This window comes from Cryptomeria japonica, chromosome 6 (assembly GCF_030272615.1).
Source record: "Cryptomeria japonica chromosome 6, Sugi_1.0, whole genome shotgun sequence".
Taxonomy (NCBI): domain Eukaryota; kingdom Viridiplantae; phylum Streptophyta; class Pinopsida; order Cupressales; family Cupressaceae; genus Cryptomeria; species Cryptomeria japonica.
Window position 1 is genome coordinate 293320876 of NC_081410.1, and position 14000 is coordinate 293334875.

Below are 14000 nucleotides of genomic sequence, written 5' to 3' on the forward strand. Positions count from 1 at the left end.
TATGTATCATTAACTATTTACAAGAACACATCGATCAACATGAACACAACCATAGTATCAATTACACAAGTGAAATAGATCATTTAATCATTGACATATCACTAAATTATCTCTTACAATATAACCATTCCCTAGGGTATCTCAATGTTGCTACTTGACATAAACCCTACACATCACATACCCATCTAGCGCATCTTACACTATCATTTTATTGATCATTTACCTCTCATATAGATATGAATTATCATTAACATATATGCATAACTCTACAAAACTTCATACCATTCAGGTTCATTTTAAGATACCAACCAAATGTTCCTAACACCCATGTTTATTCATTAATCACTTTAACACATCATAAATCTATATTTATTTATCCTTCTCCTACTTATGGAATTAGATTAGTCCCTTAAGTACTACCATTATATATGTCATCAAGAATACTATCCATATTCATATGCAAGATTATAACAACAAGCACTGATCTACTTTCAAATAGAATTCCAAACTACTAAACAGATTCAAGGGTCATATGAATCTACAAGAATAAACATAAGCTACTACTTAAATCTCCTAATTCAACATAAGATCTTATTTCCAATGTGAAGAGAATCTCTACAACATGAACCATATAATAGTACATCATCTTATTTCATGAGCATAGTTCTACATCATCAAGCCTAGATACATAAGAGCACATAGAACAAGCACATAGTCTCTTTTACTACATCCCATCCTAATGATTAATAACACAAGTTCCATAGGTACATATTCATTTTCCACATTTAAAAGTCATTGTAATACAATATTATCTCTTTCCATATGCCAAGATAACTAACATTGAAGATTAACATCTTTCAAATCAAGCCATACATGATTGTTAACATGTTCACTATCTTCCACAAGATATACACAAGACATTGCATTCATATCTCTCAATCATTCTATTCCTCTCTAATCAAGAATAGAATATCCATTTATAGAAATATCACTCAATACATTTCATTCTAAAATCATCCTACTACAAGTTCTATTATACATGTTCTCAATACGTTGATTACATATTCTTCTTTACATTTGAATCTTTTGTACCACATGATATCAATTCAAATTATGTAGAATATACTCCAAAGAATCCATTCACATGATAAGATAATATAGATACATATCCACGCATGTTAACATCCAAAGAAGAACATCCCAATGGAAGAAGGCATCAAAATTCCCAACCATATGGAACCAAATAGGAACCACCCCCCGTGCTAGGAGATGACATGAGGTTCCAACTCACACTCAAGACCTAAGATAACACCTAAAAACCAAGAGATACAACATGACATCACAAGACTCCAACATAATAATGCAACATCCAATCCCATCACATGGCTAAAACATAGCAACCAAACTCCCAGAGGCATAATCAACAAATCAAGGCATATGGATAATGGACACATGTAGGGAAGAAGTGTCATCACATGATATCCTCACAAAGAAGGGGCCAAGCCTCACCTTGATAGAAATGTGGAACCATCTCCACCTTGGATCCCTTCAAGGGAGATTGGTTTACTACTCCAATAATCTTCCCAAGCTCATCCCGAGCGCGCACGCTTCTAGGGCTATGAGGTGGGGCCACAAAACCAAGTATTATCTTGTTTAGTGAATTTGTAAATACCCAAATCCACTAATCAATTTTATTAAAGATTATCACTTTCATTTAAAAGAAAACTTTTCATGTGGCTCCATAGGTCTAGACCCCCTCCTACAAATCTAATGCCCATGACCTTGGTCCTACACATGCAAAATCCCACTCTCACTACCATGGACCAAAACCATAGTGTAAAGATTAACAAGATACATCACAATAATAACATGAAGCTCAACATGGAATGCATCCAAAACTCATTACAAATTTGGTACAATTGAATCCTAAAGGTAATCATCAACATGCAATCCAAGGGCCACTTGTTAAGAACCAAGCCATAAGATCAAAATGCCAAATTGAAACAATAAAGAAATAAAGCCTCAAGGATGTCAAATTCACATAAAAGTGAGAAAACATGAATCTAATAACATAGAATAATCCTCCACAATGAGGCACAACATATCCTCTCACTTGAACTACAAATTACCCTTCCTCAACAATAAGGACACACTCAACTTGCTGGAGCCACATATCAATACCTCAAGAATCAAACACAAAACCACTTGCCAAAGCCAAAATGAATTCATACATATCACAAATGAATGGTGCAATTCCCAAAAACCACCAAACATAATAAAACAAGCCTCTAGAATGAAGATCAAGCCAAAAAGACCAACTGAGGACCTCAAAACTGACCCAAAAACATGTTGACATCACTTTGGCACTTTTGCAGCCCAGAGTGGTGCTTTTGCAGTTAGTTTTAGCACTTGTTTCTCAGTTTCAACTTTTAAAAATTGGGATGCAGAAGTGTTCAAACTTGCCCAAATTTGGGCACAACCTCAATCAGGGTCCAAAATCAACCCATAAGACATTACAATATATCACACTCTACTTTTGTTTATTGAGTGTCTACTTCTTGTAATGTTGAAGGCGATATCCTTTTCTGCCACTTAGACTTAGAAACATGTTTTTGGTCTGATGTCTTTTTTAGATTGTATCCTAGTCCAGCCTTATCATTTGTGGATTTTGTTTGTAGCTGAATTGATTCTATAATATCTTCCTTTTGTTTTCCCAGAGGACCAGTACCTAGATATCCCATGCGTCGAATCATTTTGTAGCAAGGACCATATTGGTTTGAGGAAATCTCACAATGTCGTACCTCCTCATTTTGACTATCTTCCTTAAAGAGCCAATTAAGAACATCATCCTCTTCTATTTCATCCACCAGGGAGGTAGAGGACTGTACAAAGAGGCCATCATACATGGTATTCAGAGCTGAAGTTTTTGTTCTCATAGCCTTTGATGGCCTACCCAACTATTTTGGTAATGGAGGGAGAGAAACTAATGAAATTACTAGTTCTATCTTGTAGCCATCCATGTCGGTATTTGTAATCTTCAATCTCTTTTCTAAGTCTTTCATCAGTGTTTCTGGATCTTCATTTGTAGATTCTGCCCTATTATGAGGCACAAAAGTATCTACACCTTTTGTCAATGCATTACAGATGACATTCGTATCAGCATGAATACTGACTTCTCTTCCATTATAGGGGAATTTTAAGCATTGATGGTATGTTGATGGTACTGCCTTCATTTCATGAATCCATGGTCTGCCTAGTAAAATATTGTATGACAAAGAAATATCAAGTACCTGGAAAGGACATCTCTCTCTACTGGTCCCACTCTGATTGGTAATGACACCAGACATTTAGAAGTCCTTTCTTCTTCATCATAAGATTTTATTATTATTTTCTTGCTGGTATCAATGACATTTTCAGAGAATCCTAATTGTGTAAGCAGACTGTAAGTACAGATATTCAACCCTGCGCCTCCATCTATCAAAACACATTTGACTCTGTGTTTACAAATCATGGCTTCAATATGCAATGGCTGGTTATGTGGATGATTTAGTGAGTTGCCATCTTCTTCAGAGAAGGTCAGATAGTGAGGTGAAGTCAGATGACCCACCATAGACTGAAACCGATCAATGTCTAAATCTTTTGGAATGTTAGTCAGTTTAAGCAATTCAAAAATTGAGATTTGAGCATTTGTCCTCTTCAACTATTCAACAACACTATATCTAGAAGATGATGGTGAAGTTAACCTTTTAAATTTGTCCAAGGTTGATTCTTTTTGTTTGTTTGATTGTGCTAGTGAGTTTGATGTTGCTTGAGCTGGGTTGGAAGAGCTAGCTCCTTGGAGAGTGACTTTCTTCTGAGAATGGGTCAAAGCTCTTGCATATCGTGATTCATTTGGTTTAGCTTAGACTATAATCACATTGCAATATTCCGAGTGGGAAAGCTCAATCATGTTGATAACATTGTCCTGACTGGTCTAAGTATAATTTACCTTGGCACCTCCTTTGATCTTTGAAGAATCACCTTGTTCGTAAACAGACAAAGGGTCCTTAAATGCTTTATGATCAACATTGGTCAGGTGATTCCCAACAAATTTACCAGTGTCTATGAGATCTTGAATCTCATGTTTTAGCTTCATTCAATTGTTTATGTTATGACCTTTATTCTGATGGAAGTCACAGTATTCATTTTCTCTCCACCATCTTAGTTTGACATCTGGATCATATGGTCTGGAGTTATCTGGTAGTGTTATCAAGTTGTTTTCCAACAAAGTTTTGAAAGTGGATTCATACGATTCTTTGAGAGGAGTAAAATCACGCTTAGGTTTGGAAAGCCAAGGCTTTTCTTTGAACCATTCTTTTATTTTCTTTGGTGGATTTTTTGTTGTAGCCTCAGCAGCTTTAAGTCCTTTTGTACCACTAGCCAAGTTAAATATTGTGGGCTTTGAGTTAGCTTTAACACTGTCTACTACTCCATCATTAACAACATTCTTGTTGTTGTCTTTGCCAGATTTCCAATACTTGTTATTCTCTTTAGAGCTAGATCCTAGTTGTGTTTCTTTCCAAGGTGAGATATCTCCCTTCTTTATGAGCACATCTTCCATTTGAATGGCATTATCTACCATTTTGTTAAATGATGGGTGTATTTGCATTTGTACACTATACTTCAGTTCGGGGACCAAGTTATTGACAAATATATCCATTTTCTCAGAGTCTGGGATAGGTCGAGAATACCTAGAAAACATCCATTTTCTTAGAGTCTGGGATAGGTTGAGAATACCTAGAATACCTAGAATACCTAGAAAGTAAGAAGAGGCTCCCCTGTTTTTTGTTTAGTATTGAAAAGCTCAATCATAGTCATAGGATGTCGAATGTTGTATGAGTACTATTGTAAAAATAGTTGGATTAGTTCTTCAAATGTTTTTATTCCTTTGGGTAGACTTGAGAACCATTCCATTGCTTGACCCCCTAAACTCCTTGGGAAAAGGCGCATGAGGTACGTTTGATTGTGCATGAACTCCATATAGGCAGCACAAAACTCTCTGATATGATCTTGAGGATCTGAGGTACCATCATATTTGTCAAATTTTGGGATCTCAACTCATGAAGGAAACAAAGGCATGTATAGATTTTTGTCAAATGGAAAGGGACATATTATTTCCAGAGAATATTGTTTTGGGGACTTATCCTTATTCTTCAATTTTGTGACCTCCATCCATAAGGCTTGTAATTGTTTGTGTACCATGAGTATAGGTAATTCTTCCTTTTTAGTAATGAGTGTTTGAACATCATATCCCGTAGGAAGTTTAGCACCTTGTTTTTCTATTTCTAAGAAATAGTCTTCCTTCTCTCGGGTCAGGATAGCTTTCATCATTTTTCTAAAGTCTTTGTCCTTTTGACAGTCAAGGATATCTTTTTCTAGAGGTTCTGTGTCTTCGTCAGCCTCACTTGATGAGGAATCATTATCATTTTCAGGGATGTTATTATCGTCCTTGTTTTCATCGTTGTGTTTTGTCTCATACATAGTGGGATATTTAGGCTCATCAACAATTAGTTTGCCTGATGACGACAGTATGTCAATGAGTGGATCCTTCACGTAGAATGGATTATCTTGATATTTGAAGGGTTGTTCTTTTCCTTTGGCTTCTTTCTTATGAGAACTCCTGGTTTGTGTAGGCATTTTTATGGATTAGTGTGACCTAAAGTTGTTTGTGATGCAAAGGTCAAGATCAACTTCAGAGCTAGTTGTTCTGTTATAGTATTGTTTGAGAGAAACAACTAAGATTCAGTCTAGTTTTAGGAAAGATCTATCCTATATAAGATGTCTATCTAAGTTGATTCTAAGAGTAGTGTAAGATTTGGTCTGGTTTCAGGAATGATCTATCATGCGTAAGACATTATCTAAGTGACTTAAATTTGATAGGTAGTTGATTGAACTAGCTGAAAGATGATCGACCAACTCATGCAACACAAATGGAAGAGGTACACTATCTTGATCTGTTTATGCTCAGGATGATGATAACCAGTATTATATTCACTGTAGACTATTTTTAGGAAAGTTTGACTGTTCTGTTATGACAAAACAAGAGACTCGTATGACAAGTTTTTATGAGCCGGACGATAATTTAACAACTATAGGATGACAACAGTTCTATTTCATATGAGTTTCTGCCTTGTACTGTATGACAGATGTGTATGTGCAGGATGACAAAAGACTTAAGGCAGTTCTATTTTGTATGACATAGGACACAAAGCTAGACGACAGATGAAATGACTCGTATGACACAAGATCTGACATAGGATGACAAGTGACAAAACTTGTATGAGATAGGATGTGATTTAGGATGATAAATAAGAAGACTCGTATGACTGTTCATGGGGCAGAGACTTAAAATTCTGAGTTTTTTTTTTTTTTCGATTACTGAGTATGACAACTGAGTATGACCAGTTCTGAGATGGACTGATTTTGGGCCAGGATAGACTAGTTTCAAACAAAATTTTGACTTTAGGATGGACAAATTCTGACATGGACAGAGTTTCAACTTAGGATGGACTAGTTCTGACACGGACAAAGTTTTGACTTAGGATGGACTAATTCTAACATAGACAGAGTTTTGACTTTAGGATGGACAAATTCTGACACGGACAGAGTTTCGACTTAGGATGGACTAGTTCTGACATGGACAGAGTTTTGACTTAGGATGGACTGATTCTGACATAGACAGAGTTTTGACTTAGGATGGACTAGTTTTGACACGGACAGAGTTTTGACTTAGGATGGACTAGCTCTGACACAGACAAAGTTTTGACTTAGGATGGACTAGTTCTGACACAGACAAAGTTTTGACTTAGGATGGACTAGTTCTGACATGGATAGAGTTTCTAATCACTGAGTTTGTTTCTTGTTTTCTCCAATTTTGGTATTTCAGTTTTTTTGTTCCAGGGATGAAAACATAGAAAATACGTAGGATGAATAGTAACTCCAATCACAACATTCAAACCCTAAGGAATTTGGTGAGAAAAGAAAACATTTGCTTGTAGACTCAGGTACACACCCAATAGCTAATCAGAATATGGTCACTAAGTCTCACACAATTGATTCTCAACACCGTATTATCCGACTCCAAATGCTAATGGGGGCACAAAATGACAAGTATCTTGGGAGAGTTACTATCTCTCTTGCACAAATATTATCCCCCTTTTGGAGATGAATCGGGTAGCTTCTAATTTTTATTGGAACTAGTAAGGGATCTGTTTGGTGCATTGAGGTATAAACTCAATTAAGAGGTTTCCTAGCCTTGAAAACCAAGGTTTAATATATCTGAAGGTACGAAGGAGAGATATTCCCGAGTACTGTCGTTGAGTTGATTTTCATCAAATCATGTTTATTTTATAGTGGGTTGGAGTACTTGGCATTTAGCCATTCCCACTTAGGTCGTTCCCCTCACACCAGCCGCAATGGCTTTAAGATTTTTTCAACCCCTCGGGAGGGCAGGCCTACTAAAGATGTACAAATCTCAAACAAATAAAAATCCTCAAGGGTCTGGATTTCTGATTGTCTAGAAAAAGACAAGAGCATACTCTCCTACCTCTCAGAATCTTCTAAAAAAACAAAATACAGATTTGTTGTTTAACCAGATAGCAATTTAGGTTCCTAAAAATGAATTTAAAGAATACACGATGTTTGGTCGATTTTTCCTTAGGCAACCTGCAAAGACAATGAATCAGTAGTCATATTGTATTTGTGTGACAAGCATATTCTTTGGCAAGTGTTCTGCAAAAACTGATTAGGCTATGAAAATTTTTAAGATAGATAGATAAACAACCAAGGTCAGTCATCAGAATAATCAATTTGAACAGAAAACCAAAATCATGAAATTTTCCTTTTTAACCAGAAAATACAGAGTCGTACGACAGAGTTTTAGATCATATGATACAAGATTTCCTCTCATATGATATAGGATTCTTGCTCATATGATACCTACAGTTTATCGTTTCAGCCTGTAAAGATTGTCATACGAGATGTACGGATGAAAATCCAAAAAATCTAAAATTTGGAAAATAACAAAAAATAAAGCAGTCAGTCTTGGAGGCCAAAAAATGTAGTCTTCTGCCCCACGGTGGGTGCCAGAGATGTGTGTGTGATAAAGGGTCTATAGCTGCAAGCACAACACTTCAATTAAGTCATTACATGTATGGTTAGTAAATAATAATGAATCAATAATAAACCATAACAAACTGACTAATTGCCTTCTAAATGATGCGAGTATAAGATTGCTCTCAAATTTTTTATAAGTAATACCAGTGACTAGACTACACCAAGATGAAGGATTTAATCTATATGATATTAACTATATGGATGCAAAATGGATGATATAATTCAAGCAATAATCAATTCAAGCAATATGGATTCAAGTAACATGGGTGAGTAAAACTAAATATGGATGCAAATAATCTAAAAAAGCACAATGATCTTCAATGACTCAAGAGCGAAATTAGCGTGATAATAATCTCCAAGCGTGTTCTCAAAAATCTCTAGGGTGAATTAAAATGAGAGCTGAAGACTGAATTTATAGAGAATTCTCAAGAGAGATGATGAAAAAATCTCAATTTAGGATTAATTGAAAATAATTGAGAAATCAGGTTTAGTTAACCTTGAGATAGATTCCAATTATAGTTTAATTGAAATGCATTCAAATTAGAAGTCCAAGTTGCATTGGAAATAATAATAAATTAATTCCATGCATTTGTGATAAAAATAGATAATTCTTTTATTTATTCAAGAAAAGAGTCTTTTCAATGCAACTGAACTTCTTTTTCTGAAAAGCTTTTAGTTCCAATTTTAGAGAATAATCAATAATTCAATTAATTGCTTTTCTGATTTCAAGTTCTAAATTTAGAAAAAGAAATAATATCTCAAGTTTGATTTCTCTCTCAATTCAATTCTTTTATTTTATTTTCAATTCAACTCTTGCTTTGTGATTAATTCTTCTTTTGTAATAAATTAATTCCTTTTGCATGATTAAATGGCAAATTTTTATTAATTAATTAAATATGCAAGGATATTTAATAAATTAAAATAGGATAATTGATCACAATGTTTTTTTTTGGAAATGATTTAATTAATTAAATAAATATTTAATTAATACTGAGTAATTGATTTGCCATGTGATATTTGATGATTAAAGAATTAATAATGTTCTCAAGGTTGATTTAATTGCCTTTGGTTAGGACCTTGGTGATGTTGTCGAGATTAGGGGCCCATGGTTTAGATGACCACTTTTAGGGTATTACAAGAAAAAAATTGCTTCTAAAGTCAATAAGACGACCGATAAGAAGGTTTTTAAACCTATCTGCTTTGTTTGTCACAAGCCTGGTCATACTGCAAATGTTTGTAGAAACAAACCTAACAGAAATGCAAATTACAATACTAATGCTAGGTATGTGTGTAGAAAGTTTAAAGGTCATTGCTACACATGTGGAATGTATGGGCATAGACATGTTGAGTGTAGATATGGATCAAATAATCTTGTACCACACATGCATCCTAGACCAAATGATGACCAGATAAGGAATTTTGATAATCGGGTAAACCGGAACTGGCAAAGATCCTATGGCAACCGGTTTAGTCCATTCAAAATAGAAAAGGCAACAAATGTTGTTTCCACCTTTTGTAATAACTTTGGTCATGTGGCTATGAACTATAGAAAAAGAACAAGAAGAGAAGATGCAGGACCTTGGAGATCATCTAGTATGGTCTATTACCATTGCAACAAACTCTTTCAAGGATCAGAAAGGAAAGTAGAAAGTTGATGTTGAGGAAACCAGAGAGGATATAAACCAGACTTGGAAGAAGAAAAGAAAAGATTTTCCTATAGAGGAAACTATTCCTTCAGCAAGTGAAGAGAACCCAACACTGACAACTTGAGCCTATTTAACATGGCTTAGGGGAGAGTAATGGTAAAACATCTCCGGACCCCTTGTAAAATGAGCGGGAAAGAATTTTTGAATTATAAATTTTTGATAACTTTTTGTTAACGTGTTATCAACCGGTATTTCACTTAAGCGGTAAATAAAAATTAGGGTTTGTAACCTAAAGTGTGAGCATTTATTACAGTTGGTAAAGAGGATAAAAATAATTTTTACCTTATCACTTTTACCCAAACTCTTTTGAAAAAGAAATTTGAAGCGATTCCAGAGCAGAACAAGATTGTCTTGGTGTAAATTGATGAATTGCTTTATGATTAAAGAAATCAAGCTGAATCAAAAATTGCAGAGAGGTGAACAGGTGTGCATTTGAACATTCCAACCGGAAAGAAGAGCGATGTGCAAGATACAAGGTATTTCTTTGTATACCACTTCGAAACTTGTTTATCTAGAATGGCATCTACTTCTAAACCTGTAGAGAGGTTGATATTTACTGCTAAGCCTAAGGAAGCTCTAAAGATAGATGAAATTACGTCTTATAATGCATTATCGCAAGTCCCGAGTGGTGTTGTGGTCAAAGGTGACTTGTCCAGCTATATAGATTTCAAAATAGAAGATTTAGGAACTCTACACATCTATACTCAGCTAAAATCACTTTGTGATAATAATGGAAAAATTGAAGCAAAATATGCTAGGGTTTCGAAAAAGGGTTTCATAATGCCGCATATTTTCTTGAAGATTTTGAGGATGAACACATAAGAATCATCTTGAGTCGAGTCCACAGAGAGAATATGTATCTACAAAGGACCCATACAATAACTACGGAGGCTATTAGGGTTGTAACATGATATTTCTCAACCAATGAAATCCCCGTGTCAAGAAAAATTTCAAAGGACATTGTCTTCAAGCTAACCAGTTTTCCATCTGATAAGCGTGCTTTCTCTATCAACACTATTAGAGACCCTGTGGTGAAACTTGTAGCAATAGTGATAGGATACCGGGTATTCTACTCTAGTAGACTTAATAGTTTTCCATCTACATCAATTCACACAACACATAGAATGATTGTTGATAATGTAGACTATGATATTTGTGAAGCTATCAGAGACCAATTATTTCAAAATTTGAAATCCATTAAGAAGGACAACACACAAAAGTTCAAATATGGTTAGCTATTAGCCAGGTTATTTTTATACTTTCAGAACTTCCTACTAGGTATTGGAGATATTGAATGGTCCAAGGAACAACCGGTCAATGCACAAATCAAGAACAACATTTGTGATGAGTTACTAGCACCATTTGTTTGGTAGTCATTTTTGTGATGAGTTATGTTTAATTGTCTAGATACACCTAGGAAATTGTGTTCCTATGGATGACATAATATTTGTATGTCTATTTAAAGACATCTTAGTGAATCATTTAAAGAGATAGAACTGATATAGAAGAGGATTTTTTATGCAAATGCTGATATGCATAAAGAGTGAAATCTTTTGTTGAAGAGAAATAAGTGTTTAGATGAAGAGCAGTGTTGAATGTACTTAGAATGATCTGATCAAGCAAGTCTTGTGCTCCTCAGAACAGATCAAATCTTTCTTGTTGTTTTCTAATCATTACAACATAATCAAATCCCCTAACCGGGTAAGCTTTAACAAGATTCATTATACAAATCCTCTAACAAGGTGATCCATTAGTTTGGATTCTAAAATCCTCCAGCAAGGTTATTTCATTTTGGATAGCATGTATTTTGTTCAGATACTTGGTTAAGTTCATCTACTAGTTAGTGTTTAAAGTTGTGCTTGTTTTGGTGTCATTGATTCACCCCCCCTCTCAGTGCTTTTCAAGACCATCAACCGACAGCAGAATCAACAGTGGCTAGTACTGTAGAAGTGAAGAAGCCCAAAGCTTACATTTCTATCATCACTTCTAATTCTAACCCTGAGGGAAATGAACCTCTAGCTTGCAGATGGGTACAAAGGAAGAAAGTAGATCAACCATCGGTAGAGCAGAAGAAGGTGGAGCCTAGGAGGAGACTTGTTAGAAAGGAAACTAAACCTACTACACCGCCACCTCCAGTAAGGAAGCCTATACAAAATATAAAACCAGTTACATCTACTCCGACAACCATAAGAAAAAAGAAGAAGAGTGATGACACTAAGTCTGGTAAGACTAAAATAACTTGTGTTGAATTAATTAATGAAATTACAAAGGATGGAATGTTGAAAAATGTATCTAAGTATTATGAGGATTTAGAAGAAAGTGAGCAAAATGAGATTGAAGAGGTAATTTTGTTATACATGGATATATATAAGAAATCCTTAGCAGAATTTTGAAGGAAATCCCTCTATCACTGTACAATAAATTAGATGCTAGAAGACTTGATGCAATCAAGAGGGATAGAGAAATTAAGGAAGTAGAACTTTTGGAAATGTGTGGTGCTATAAACAATGAGGAAATGAAAAGATGCATAGATATTGCAAACAAAACAGTATTTAATAGCAAACCTCAACAAATAAGTCTAATGATGGGCAGAGTTAATGAGGTGATAAATGAGACTAGTAAGGTGATGCATAGATATTGCAAACAAAACAGTATTTAATAGCAAACCTCAACAAATAAGTCTAATGATGGGCAGAGTTAATGAGGTGATAAATGAGACTAGTAAGGTTTGGACCAAATTCTTCCAGAAGAATCCAAATTTTCTTACATCTCAAGAAGAATTTGTAGAAGCAATAACTTCCACCATTCAAGATAAAACAAAAGGGAAAGGTATTTTGGGAAGTTCAACTCCAATTTTGACTAAACCAATAGTAACTGCTAATGTTATACAAATCCTTGGGAATGCTCTTCTCTAGCTCAATTAATGTTTTGCTAAAATTGTTCAAATATACTACAACTACTTCTTCTACCTTTCTCTGATCAACCTAATTCAAATTTACATAACACACTCCAATACTCTTCAGATTACCATCTACAATTATCTCATCAATCAACCGATATGCTGATAATGAAGGAATAGATGCAAATTTACCTTGTTTATTACTAGACTCAGGTTGATTTTTAACTTTTCTTTCTCTCTTAGGTCTTCTGATAGGGGCAGGATCATATTTTTACTTCTTTCTTTGTTGGGCTCCACCGGACCACGACTTCCTCGCCACTCTCACAAACTTACCTTTTTTCTTTTCCTTTCCTTCTTCCTCATCAGATTATATTTTAGAATCCACCAGAGACATGGCAACATAATTCCTCTTGTGCTTCTCCTTCTGCTTCAATACACCTTTCCCGAATGGGCTAGGTCCTAGAGATTGTGCCACTAGAGTAGGAGTAGATTTTGTTTCTTTAGGTTTGACCATGGAGGGAACCAGATTAACCTTAGGTTTCTTGGCTTCCTCTTTGGCCTCTTTCTATGCATATTTTTCTTTCTTCACCTCCTCCTCAGTGAATCCCATTTGAGCTACCACCTCCTCAACCATCTTAGCAACTTTCCTTTTTCTGGCAGGAGCAGTGAATTATCTATGCAATTCAAGGTCTTTCTCCTTGAATGTTTCGAATCTTCCTTCCTTAGGGTCCATCAGTTGACTCAATAAATGTTGAGCATATGCCTTGAGAGTAATGGAGTCAACTTTATACCCCATGGGCATGATCCATACTATTTTGGGTTCCACCAATTCTATCTGGCATTGATCTTTGTCAACCATGAAGTAAGTGGTTTGCTCACACTTTTCAACAATCTCTTTAGGGATTCTCTCTCTATTTTTCATTACTGCTTGGAAATATTTGAAGTATCCCCAGAGAGAAGATATTATCATTGTTGCATCTCCAATTCCCCACAATCCCTTTTTAACCTGCACCACCACCGGTCTATCATAGGCCCATTGGAGCTTCCCTTTCACATTGGGTATCTCATTCAAAAAGTATAAGGAAAAGAAAATAAGTATACCATATTTGAAGGTGTGCTTCTTATCTTTCTTAATTTTCTTCAAATTTCTTAATAACTCATTCATGAGAATTATGCATAGGTCATACCTTTTGCCATCTTTCAACATCTGATAGGAAGAGTAAATGACAGTACCAAAGACA